At 40.6% G+C, this 12,329-nt stretch overlaps 1 protein-coding gene across 2 annotated transcripts in view; it reads right to left on the minus strand.

The window, feature by feature from the left end:
• LOC133953412 (teneurin-3) overlaps positions 1-12,329 on the minus strand; it is a 355,699-nt gene that overhangs the window by 17,849 nt on the left and 325,521 nt on the right. For both annotated transcript variants that reach the window (XM_062387329.1, XM_062387330.1), the window contains one exon: positions 4,769-4,843. The gene's annotated coding sequence lies outside the window, so the exon portion shown is untranslated. The remainder of the gene's footprint in view (positions 1-4,768; positions 4,844-12,329) is intronic.

Here is a 12,329-nt window from a genome sequence, read left to right on the forward strand (position 1 = left end):
TATTTCTTAAAAATAATCAAAAATGATAAAGCTATTAATTAAGAATAGTAACACATTTAATTAGAAATGATACGGTTATCCATTAATAATAGTTAAAATAATTAATGAAAACAATAAAATTATCAATTAAGAATAATACAAATCTGTAATCATTGCTTATTGTCGCGGGGCACCACCCTGGTTACAGGGACCAACAATTCAATCTTTAAATATCAGTCTCAATGATATAGGTTATATTAATAATCTCAATATTTAGTATTAATGATTATATAATAAACAATGAAGGGTTTTAAGTTCGAACACAGGCTATAGTAATCCAGCTGTATACACATACATATGCACAAATAATCACAGAAATACAAATACTTTAATTACAAAAGTATTTATTAAAAAAAAGGGGAAATAAAGTTAATGTTATTTCAATGATTCTTCATTTAACAAACTCCAATATTTCAAAGATGGTAACAACAGCAGCAGCACTTATCACAATTGTCACACATGTAATACGGAGTATCTATGTGTGTGTGTGTGTGTGTGTGTGTGTGTGTGTGTGTGTGTGTGTGTGTGTGTGTGTGTGTGTGTGTAAGAAAGAGAAAGGGGAGTGGCTATGGCGTAATGACGTGGTGACGTCCTCTGGCCGAATTCAAGGTGATGTTACATTCACGTACCTTCAAGATGGAGGTTACCTTAGTGAAGCCACGTTGCGAAAAGCAAAATGGCTGCCGGTCACTGACCTTAACAAAGGGGATCTTTAAGACAAAGAGATTTCTTATCTCGTGGTTTTGGCGTTAAATCTAGATTTCTCCATGTAACATGAAATGTATAAATGTAGGTCGGGACGTGTGTAAAAACAGGTTTAGGAGAAGAGAGAGAGAGAGAGAGAGAGAGAGAGAGAGAGAGAGAGAGAGAGAGAGAGAGAGAGAGAGAGAGAGAGAGAGAGATCAGGAAAGCTCTCAAAACATCGTCAGAGATAAACTTCCAGCGAAGCAGACCAGTTACGTGAGATTTATCTTTTAACAGATGTAAACCTCCGCACAATATCTCTGACGGTAACACGCAAAAAGGAAGCGCCGGCTCTGTACCGCGCTCTTCTCAAAAACACAGTAAACAAAGGAACCGGATGTGTCGTCTCGGCCCGCCGTGTAGCACGGCTAAAAACAGATCAGCGATCTACAAACAAACATACAATCAAACAAATGACACGCTAAGTATTTAAACTAGTCTCTGCCCAGACAATAAAGCCTCTTACTGTGACCTCCGCGGTGTTGCTTGCGCGTGGGGCGCGGATTTCCCGGAAGTCCAGTGAATCTGTCGTTAAACCTCAGGATGCGTGCGAACGGGCGGATTCCTGGAAAACAAATCAGTGTCCTGGTCTCTTAAGCGGTGCTCCGGTGGGTCTCGTGGTTGCAACGGAGGTCAGCGCTGGACCGAAAAGAGCGAAGTCTCTTGCTCTTGGAACGAAAATCGGCTTCGTCTCTTCTGCAGGGATGAGCAGCGGTTGACGCAGCTGTGGATTTGGAAAGAAAGTCTCTGAGCTCGGCCAGCGAGCGAGTGAGTTCCTGTGCACGGCCTTTTCAAGTTCAAAACAAAAATAGTCTCTATCAAAGTAAGATCAGACTTAACATAAAAGAAAATGAAAGAAATGAAAGAAAATAACTCTGGTTGCCCCCTTTAGCAACTAAATCATCTGGAAAGACCCGGAGGGGTCTGTTGACGTCTTCAGAGCAGGGAAAATGGCAGCGATTATTGATGTCTCAGTGGTTTCATTCTACCTGAGAGGTTCTGCCTCCTTGAGGTGCTGGTCATAGGATGATGCTGGCTTTAAGCCAATTGAGTGTCAGAGTTGGAGGAGAGTGGGAGCGGCCAGGAGCAGAGCAGGGGTTTCTGGGGAGACCCCAGGGATTAAGTTAACACCAGAAGATACAATCTCCATGCTGGATCTTAGAGGGAGACTTTAGCTGGCTTCATCTTGGCTCAAAGACCACGCTTTTACGACCCATTGTGTGTGGATCCTACCACATGGTTAGTTCTGTAGGGACTCTTGCCCAACAGCAATGAAGACTTTGAACACCGCCCACTCCGGCTCAATGCCCCCAACCTCCACAGGAATGCCAGAAAAACTCCGCCGAAGGTGTGAGTTGAAGAAACCTAGGACGGGGGCCTCCTCAAGACGTTCCCAGTTCACCCGCACTACTCGTTTGGGCTTACCAGGTCTATCCGGAAATTTCCCCCATTCCCTGATCCAACTCACAACCAGATGGTGGTCGGTTGACAGTTCCGCCCCTCTCTTTACCCGAGTGTCCAAAACATGCGGCCTCAGATCAGATGACACGATCACAAAATCGATCATTCATCTTCGGCCTAGGGTACTCTGGTACCAGGTACACTTATGAGCACCCTTATGTTCGAACATGGTGTTTGTTATGGATAATCCATGACTAGCACAGAAGTCCAATAACAAACGACCGATCGGGTTCAGATCAGGGAGTATCTCCCCACCACGCCTCTCCAGGTGTCTCCATCGTTGCCCACGTGGGCGTTGAAGTCACCCAGCAGAACTACGGAGTCCCCTACTGGAGCCCCATACCGGACTCCATTCAGGGTCTCCAAGAAGGCCGAGTACTCTGAGCTGCTGTTTGGTGCATACGCACAAACAACAGTCAGAGTTTTCCCCCCTACAACCCTTAGGCGCAGGGAGGCGACCCTCTTGTCTACCGGGGTAAACTCCAACACCGCGGCGCTCAGCCGAGGATTCATGAGTATCCCCACACCCGCCCGGCGCCTCACGCCCTTGCAACTCCGGAGAAGAACAGAGTCCAACCCTTATCCAGGAGTACGGTACCAGAGCTGAGACTGTGCGTGGAGGTAAGCCCCACCAGATCTAATTGATAGCGCTCCACCTCCCTCACAAGCTCCGGTTCCACAGCGAGGTGACGTTCCATGTCCCCAGAGCCAGCTTCTGCCGCCCAGGTCTGGTCCGTCGAGACCCCTGACCTTCGCTGCCACCCATGTGGCTGCGCACCCGACCCCAACGGGTCTTCCCACAGGTGGTGGGCCCATGAGATGAAGAGAGGGGGGGTGCCACGTAGTTTGTTCGGGCTATGCCCGACCGGGCTCCGTGGCAAACCTGGCCACCAGGCGCTCGCCATCGAGCCCTCCGTCTGGGCCTAGCTCCAGACGGGGGCCCCGGGCTTCCTCCGGGCCGGGTCCCATCTCCTCTTTTTTCGATATTCATTGAGGCTTTTTGAACCATTCTTAGTCTGGCCCCTCACCTGAGACCACTCTGCCATGAGAGACCCTACCAGGAGCACAAGGCTCCAGACAACACAGCCCTCAGGTTCACAGGGACACGCAAACCTCTCCACCACGATAAGGTGACGGTTCCAGGAGAGGCCTCACCCATTTGACTTCCCTAAATTTTTGCTTACTGTCTCAGTATATAAAATTAATAAACAAAATAAACAATTATCAATTGTAAAGGGAAGAATAATTCCAGGGAAAATAGGGGGTCTACCTCTGACAGGTCTTGATAGAATGATGTTAAATTCCCCAAACATGTAATTGATTGAAATACGCTTGGTTTCATTTGAGCAACTGCTTTATCAGAAATGCGGCAACCATTGATTTTGGCAAAGTAATTTAGAGATTTAGTTTTTTGAATCTCAGGTCTTTGCTCCTCATATTCCACGACATCTTCCCCTCAAGTTGTTTGCCTGAAATAACATTAAAATGACACACAGCTGCCCAAGCAATGGATTAAAAAGTCTATATCTCCACCATGTTCTTTTCTTAGTTGATTTAAACTAAACCTACTTCAAGTCTGAAGTTTAAAGGGAGACATTGAAATAGCCTGTCATTATATATACACTTCCCTTTTCTTCCCGAGTATCATGATAAAATGTCAACAAGAGTCAGTTTATGTCCCTACAGCACTGCAACCATGTGCTGTTGACTTGTCACTGAAACAGAAATATGACAGCAGTATCTCAATCAAAACCAAATGAGAGTTAATAGTCACTGGTACCAACAGTGTCACTCAGTAAGAATTTATGCTGATTATTTTACATCCTTTGTGCTGCCAAAACAATGTAGCAGACAGCAAGCTGCATTTTAAAAAGATGTGAAACACAATAACAGCACCTGGAATTACACTGACCTTTACACGTTTTTTCTTGTCATGCATCATAAAAGGTAGCATTTGTTATCTCATATTTACCATTGTAGAAATAAAATAAAAAAAGGTTAATAATAAGGCTCTGTCTAATGCTGCAACCATCCTCACCCCCTCTGACTGACACACACACACACACACACACACACACACACACACAAACACACACAATTGCTGTCAGAGTTCTTCAGCGGAAACAGCTTTTCCTCAAGAGCTGCCTTCCAAAAGCACTTGACAGGAACAAAAATTGGCAATTCATTGCTTTACTTGTTCATTTCCCCCCGTCTTCCTTCTCTCTCTTTTATTGATTGCAATCACTTGTTTGCTGCACGTGTTCAAATTGCAGAGCATGTTTTATTCCGTTTTTATTTTCTGAACTGCGAGAAGAATGGCCCAATCAAGGCAAATTGGTGCTAATCTTCTTATTCTTTAATGAGATGAAGGTTTAGAAACAGAACAATTTCAGCAAAAATGAGTACGATAGAAAGCTAACTATACTGAAGAGACAACCGAGAGGCAGATTGATAAAAACTATACAGTGATGGAATGAGAAACAGATGAAGGCACAGACAAGAAGAAGGTTTGAGTTGAACCTACCAACTTGATGAGCGGTCTAGCAGATGACTGGCACTGAGCTGCTGTTAAGTGTCATTCCCTTCTGTACTTTCCAAGCTTTGGACAGAAAAAGAGTATAAAATCAGAAACAAGTTATTTCCAATATGCATGGCGGTTCCAGACAGTGTGGTTCACTTTTGAGACAGTACGGCCATATCTTAGAAATGTTGTATTTCTTCTTATTAGCAAAGGTTTGACAATGGAAAAGAAAATAACAACTTTAACACTTTAAGCACTTTGGCATGGCAAGAACCCCATTGGTTGAATGAAGACAAGGGAAAAGTCTCCATTACCATTGTTTCAAAGAACCAAATGTTGACTTTGGGTTGACTATGAATGTAAACAGCAAGAGAATGACATGCCACCATTCAAAAAATCCTCTCCGACCCTCCCCCTGTTTTCAGTGACATATAAAGATATGATTATTCTGTCTTCTACAGGGCTACATATGTTGTTTAATTAAACAGCTGGTGCTATATGCATAACCGCAGGAGGTCTCTCGGCAGGAAATGGTAAACATATCCAATTTTTTTTTTTTTTAACTGTGGAACTGGTTCATCAGGATCATAGTCCACAGCTCAAATTAGTTCAGGCTGACTTGACAACTTTTAGCAACTGACTTAGGTTAAGATATTGTTTACAGACGTGTTTGAAGGATATTGAAACTGTACAGAGGATGACTAGATAAGGAGGAGTCGGAGTGTCTGTTGGATTGTTTTGGTGAAGTCTGACAGTGGTGGCAACACACACACAAAGTTACACAATTCTTTCCAGATAAACTAGATTGATCTAGATTCAACACAAACAGGGTCACAGAGGAGTGGCAGGTTTATTTAATCGTTTGAACAACGGTAAATATGACAGAACTGAGAGTATAAGGACATTAGTGCTCTTCAACACATGTTTTAATTCATATACTTTTTTGTTTGCGCATATACCCCCCCCACACACACACACACAAACACTCACTTACAAAGTAAAGGTGTGGTAAAGAAGGGCTTAGAAAAGGGTTTTGGATAACAGGAAGAGGAAGAGGAAGGCACAGAACATACACAACAGATCTGAGTGTAAGAGAAAAAGCAACTAGTGTTTTTATACTGAGCCAAAACACTTGCATGCCGCAAAAGTCACACATATACACACACACACCAGAGACTGGAGAGGTCCAGCTCTTCCATGTGACATTGAACTAATCAGATATGAGGGAGGGAAGTGTTTGATAAACAAATCCCTCTCTTCTCTATCTCTCTCCTACGTTCTCACTAATCACTAGAAGAGCTTTTAGAGTGCAGAGAAGCATTCCTATTTACTCACTAATGCATGTCAACAGCCACATCTACTCCAAGACGATGAATAAACAACTATTTACCCCATAACCACTCTTCACACTCAAAAGCCAACTCCTTCACAAAAGCTACAAAAAGTTTCATCAGCAGGGCATCACCACCCGATTGAAAAGCAGTCTGAAGTCAATTCTGAATACAGTTAACATACGATCTCAGGCTATGTTGACCAGGTCAATTGCAATGACCCATTTGACTGATTATGTTTGAAAAGGCCTCAAGCTGCCCATACAATGGTTATCACACTAGACCTTGGCATTTCTTACACAGCTCGCTATTAAATGCATATACATTGAGAGAAAGGTATGGTTAAATAATACAAATGTTATAGAGAGAAAGAAAATGTGTGCTTTCTCCTTTGACAAATAACATTTATTGTATGTGACGTAATACATTTGTTACTGTAGTAAATATTGTGAACTAAACATAAAACTTGCATACCAGAAAAATCACAGTATCACAGCTAATTCGTTTAGAGACCTATCAATATACAGGTAGTGGATTCAACAACTATTAATGAAGAAAGTACAATTACAGATTATATGTGGCAAAAGGCAAGGACACACACAGTAAAGCTCTTTTCCAACATGTACTGAACTCCAGACATTCTCCGAACATTCCCTGTTTCTCAGGAGGCTCTCCTGCCAGACCTCTTGATATGTCAGTATGAGCCAATGAGAGAACACAGCCTGGGGATCTTGAGGAGTATTCATCAGAGAGTGAGTTGGCATATTGATTTTGAAAAAAAAAAAGTGGCATGATAAAAAAGTTTTGCCAAGTGTTGGAATTAATACATCCTGCCTCAACATGCTGCACCACCCCTCCCTGAATCCTCCAGAGATTTCCGTGATGTTGTGAGAGCAGCAGATTGTTAATGTATGAAAGACAAACAACGGAGAAAGTCCGGACCCAACAGCACACAGCCTGTCGGAAAATTGCTAAAGACTCTGACTTAGGTTTAAACACACTCAAGCAAAGTTATCCATCTTTGACCTGTTCTGCAACTTATATTGAATCTATTAACAGTTCTTCACATAAGCATGCAAACACACCAGTGAGTTATCAAGACACAGATAAAGGCATCAACACATGCTTTAATTTTCCCCATGGAGAACATTGACCTCTAATACCTTTAACCATTTCACAGACAAATTCATAGCCATAAAATAACTTATTCGAACTGGATAATGGCAGAGCCTGTTTTCTTTTGAGGAGTTTTTCTGAACTGGGAGAAGAACGGCCCAATCAAGGCAAATTGGTGTTAATCTTCTTATTTTTCAATAAGATGAAGGGTGAGTACAGAATGAACAATTTCAGCAAAATGAACACGATAGAAAGCTAACTTCACTGAAAAGTAAACAGGAACCCTGAATGCAAGTTAGCCCTTTTTGCCCATCATCATGGTGGCTGACCACACTAATGCTCACATGGCTGAACAGGATCAAATCACTGCAGCCAGGATCCAACATCTGGTGCAGAAGAGTGGAGGATATTATGGTAGTAGAGGTGTGCCTATTGCTTTGGAATGACAATAAATATACATAAATGCAGTATAAAGGGATCATTATATGAATGATATGTGACAAATTGTGTCCTCCAGTAGCTAGGTATACGTCATTAAAAACAGTTACCAGTTTTAACATTGAGGCTGATCAATTTGTCTTTGATAAAGACATTTTAGAGTTCTTTCTTTTCATATTCAGCTTTTGGTCACTTGTGATTCAGCATCAACTGTCTAATAAATAGTTCATTTAGAGAAAAGGTCAAACCTAACTTACTCAACACATAGATATATGGAATCAAGCAACTTAACAAAAACCTATTTTAATTTGTATATGTCTCTCTGTAAGTAAATCCATTCATCTGTTTATCTATGCTCTGCATCTCTCTTAGCTAGAGGTATTTTTTACCCTGCCAAGGAAGCAACATAACATTCTGCTCGTAGGAGGGTTGGCTGAGCCTCACTGTTCCTTTTCCATATTTATGACTGAGAGGTGTGCAAGGAATTGCTTCCACACCCCCTCCCACTTTATCTCTTCATCTTCCAGCTATCTATCCATCTGTCAATTTCTCCATAGAACCTGCTGATCAGTGATATTATCCAAACTGCTGAAGGTACATTTGCAACAGTATTTCAGTTTCAAACAAAAATCCACCTTGTTTTTGTCTTTCATATTCTGACAATTCATTATTTAGTCTGCAATCTGTATCTATGTGTTGTTTCTCCAGTCTCATATTGCAGCAAAACACATCATGGAAGACATGAAATGGGGCAGGATAATGTGGAACAAAGATGAAAATCTCCAAAAATGATTAACAAAAATGTTGAAAAAAATAGCATGGTTAAACATAAACTTAACCATCATCTACTGACATTCAAATCCCCTTAAACCATGTTCCAGGAATAGGAAAGATTTCAGGGTACATCTATGCCACATGTGATGGCTGCACCTGCTGCTAAACAGTCACTTTAAATGTGTGTAACCCGTCTGCACTCAGTTTAGTTTATTTACTCACTTAGTTGACCTTTTGACCTCAGTTACATTGCTTTCACATACACAACAGCCATACAGATAGATAACAACACATACAACATATTTTTATATTTAGATTAGTTGACAGTAAATAAGTTCTTATTTGTAGCGCACACAATTAGTCATCTTTTGTACAGTCATAATTTAGATTTATCGTTGAGTTTGCCATGAGTTCTACTTTGCCTGTTTGAGTTACCAGTGGTGCTGCAGTTTATATATATATATATACACATCTTCCTGTTTTGTCATCAATTTAAAAGCCCAATCTTCATTTAATTTCATAACTTGAAAAGTTGTGAACTTGAGTCAGGATGTGCTAATTTCTTAACACAACACTGATATAGACGACATGCAATGAATGAAACAAATTACAACAGTTAAGTAAAACATTTAAACTTATGAATGCCACATAACTGAACCATAATAAAGCAAATGCTGTTTCATTAAAACATTGTCTATAGAATATTTGCTGAAGAGAAAACAGGTAAGAAAAACACAAAGTCTTACTCTAACAATGTCAGGCACACAAACATTTAAAAGTGACAGTATATTGTAGAACAGTTCGAGGAGGTTCACAAATGACAAGGAATAATTCTGAAGTAGCTTGAAAGCATTACCACAGGCGAAGCAAGCAGTCACTGAACTAATATCTTATAACTCCAAGAGTCATTGTATGTCTGACTGTCTGACGTGGCTCATATATCTTGAGAACTGCACCTGTTATCGGCTTCACACTTTGTATCTGTATGGTTAAAGGCCCAATGTAGTGCAGTGCAGATTTTGACGCAATTTAGACACATAACACATTCAATATTTATAAAATAGGAATAAACCGCAGACGAGCTGTAGCAGTGGGACTCGGACTCATTAACGTGAGGTTATCTTTTACAACAACAGTGCGTTTGTAACAATGGCAACAGCATCTGATTCTGCATTCGCCGTGGCTTCAGGGTTCCGCACATTTAGACCTGCAGCTATTCTTTACTTACTTTACTAGAACAGGCACTGCAGGGTTTATGTCCATACAAAGGAGTGGAAAAAACACACTGCCCCCAATATCCCTACACATGGATGCACACATATGCCTTGTGTCATGAGTCAGGTGAAACCATAAATGTTCAAGCCAATTGTTTTTGTGATCAAAAGATAATTTGTCAAGTAACACTCAGCATCAATAAAGGTAGTGAAGGAGACTGCATGCTAGTAAGAAGGTCAATTTTGGAAAGAAACTTGAATCACTGGATGACAAATTAGTTTTTTGATATAAATGTTTATTGTGATGTTTAACCTGCAAATGGAAACAACAAAAATATATATCTGTTATGGATGTCTGTGTTGTTTGGTGGCAGGGATTTTATCCTAAAGTCTTCTTGTCCTTTACTGCTTCATTATATTACTGCATCCACATTGCTTTGTGGTGATGTTTAAGGTGATATATAGATGTGTGATGTCTCCCTGCAGTACTGCTAATATGGCACAACACTACGTCCAATGTATATGGTTTTGACATTAATCTTCTTGTCTTAATCCAAAAAAACAAGTCTGAACGCACAGAAATACATCCTCAATATGTCTTGAGATCCAATCACTCAGACCCCATTCAGTCATAAGGGGCCTCATTCCTTTACTAGTGTGAAAGCAAATGCATCCTGGGCCAGACATGAAGGACCACCTACTCAGGTGACTTTGTTGGCCTGCTACAGTTTCACTATGAATCAAAGTATTTTTTTGAATTTCAGTGATCAGAAATTGATTTGTTTATGGCCACTGCCACACTAACAAAACTGATCAACACATAATTTCAAATATTTTTTAAGTTGTGTCAAATCTTTCTTCATTGCAGATCGTCATCTCATTATTTATTCAGTTACTCCGGACTCTGTTGTCTCCCTTTCCCTCTTTCTCACTCTCACTCAATTAAAATTACATTTAGAAATGAGATTGCATAAGCATGTGCAATTTTATCCCGATTAATCATGCAGCCGTAATGGTTACCCCAGAATCCAAACATTCAGGGAGAGGTAAATGTCTGATGGCCTCACAGCAACAGCTCCGGTTGACCTCACATGACCCTTGAGGTTGTCATGGCAGCGTCAGCCTTTTTCTCAAAACACCACACTGTTCCATTACTGCAATGTAATTTATTCATGAAACCATTACTTTACAGGGTCACTGCGTGCCTGAAAGTGTGTATGTGTGTGTGCGTGTGAGGAATATAGAGAATTCCTGCTTTTGAAAATGATAGCAAATATGTGAATAAGGATGTTTTTGTATGCTCATGTGCATGTGTGTGCTAGATGTATTAGGGGCTGATCAGGTGTAGTGGCTACATCAGGTGAGAAATGTGAGTCATGCTGCATTCAATGTTAGTCGCTTAGGAAGTTGCTCTACATATGCAGCTGCCATTACTAAGCAACCAAAACTGCTTGTCCAAATAGCCGAACGGGCTAAACAAATTTAATGCAGAAAAAAAGTAAAATAAAAAAAAAATGCTGTGATCGCACTCAACAGATGCTACATCTGAACAGACTGTGCACCAGCATGCAAAGGCTTGAGGTTGTAGTAAAAGCTGAAACTAGGCTAAGAGAGGTAAGTACATTCAAATGAAAGAATTTTTATCTTTGTAATATATACTATCAGGATCCTTGGCCCCCGATTGGGACTGCTCATTCTAACCAATAATGTTGACAATTTTGGACTTCAACAAGTAATAAATGTTGGAATGTTGCAACTTTGTCATTTAAGATGATGTTCATTATTTAAAGAAATGTTAAATTCTTGCTCCTTAATCTGGAATAATATTTTACATTAATGCATCAGATTATGCTCAAAGGCATTTACACCATAACAAGAAAGTAGCATAATATTATAAAAAAATACAGGTTAAACAAATTAATGGGAAATATTTTTGATTCAGTTGTGGGTCAGCAGAGGTGGGAATTTTTTTATTACACATATATAAGTAGTTAGTATAGAGTCAAGTATTAAAGTAGACATATGTGAATCCTACATACAGCATAAAATAATCTGTAGAGCACATATTCCTCGGATTTGGAGTAAATCTACTCTGCAGATAGGAGAATATGTATGAAAACAGGATGTTGTGAAAAAACTAGATTGGGTTACCTCATGTCTTCATCTGTAAATACCGATAAGTAAGTAAAGTGTCCTTTAGTAGAGTGTTGATAATGATAACAAATGAATACTGTAATACAATGATATATCATAGAGCACAACATGTGACCTGGAAATCTAGCTGAGATGTGTGTGCCTGAGAGTCTGTGGGTGATAACCTTGTGCTTGTCCCTGTCACTATCAGAGGCGCCTGCAGTCTAAAGGAAAGCATCTGGTTTCAGCATCTGGACAGCGCACACACACACACACATTGGAGGTGTGTGATAGGGACAGTGAGAGGACACCAAGAAGGTTATCTGTGATCAGCGCCTGTAGTTATGTTATACATGAACACATACGAACAAGTGCACACAATACAGAGACAAACAAATACGTCACCTCTCTCTCCCTCACACACACACACACAGACCTGTCACATTTTGTTTCTCTCTGCCTGTTTCACTTCCATTATCAAAAATACAGGGCACCAAGGAGGATTATGTAAAATCAGCAGCTTGGTAATCCAGACAGAAGCTGCTCATGTCCTCACTG

The sequence above is a fragment of the Platichthys flesus genome, chromosome 5 (assembly GCF_949316205.1).
Source record: "Platichthys flesus chromosome 5, fPlaFle2.1, whole genome shotgun sequence".
NCBI lineage: Eukaryota > Metazoa > Chordata > Actinopteri > Pleuronectiformes > Pleuronectidae > Platichthys > Platichthys flesus.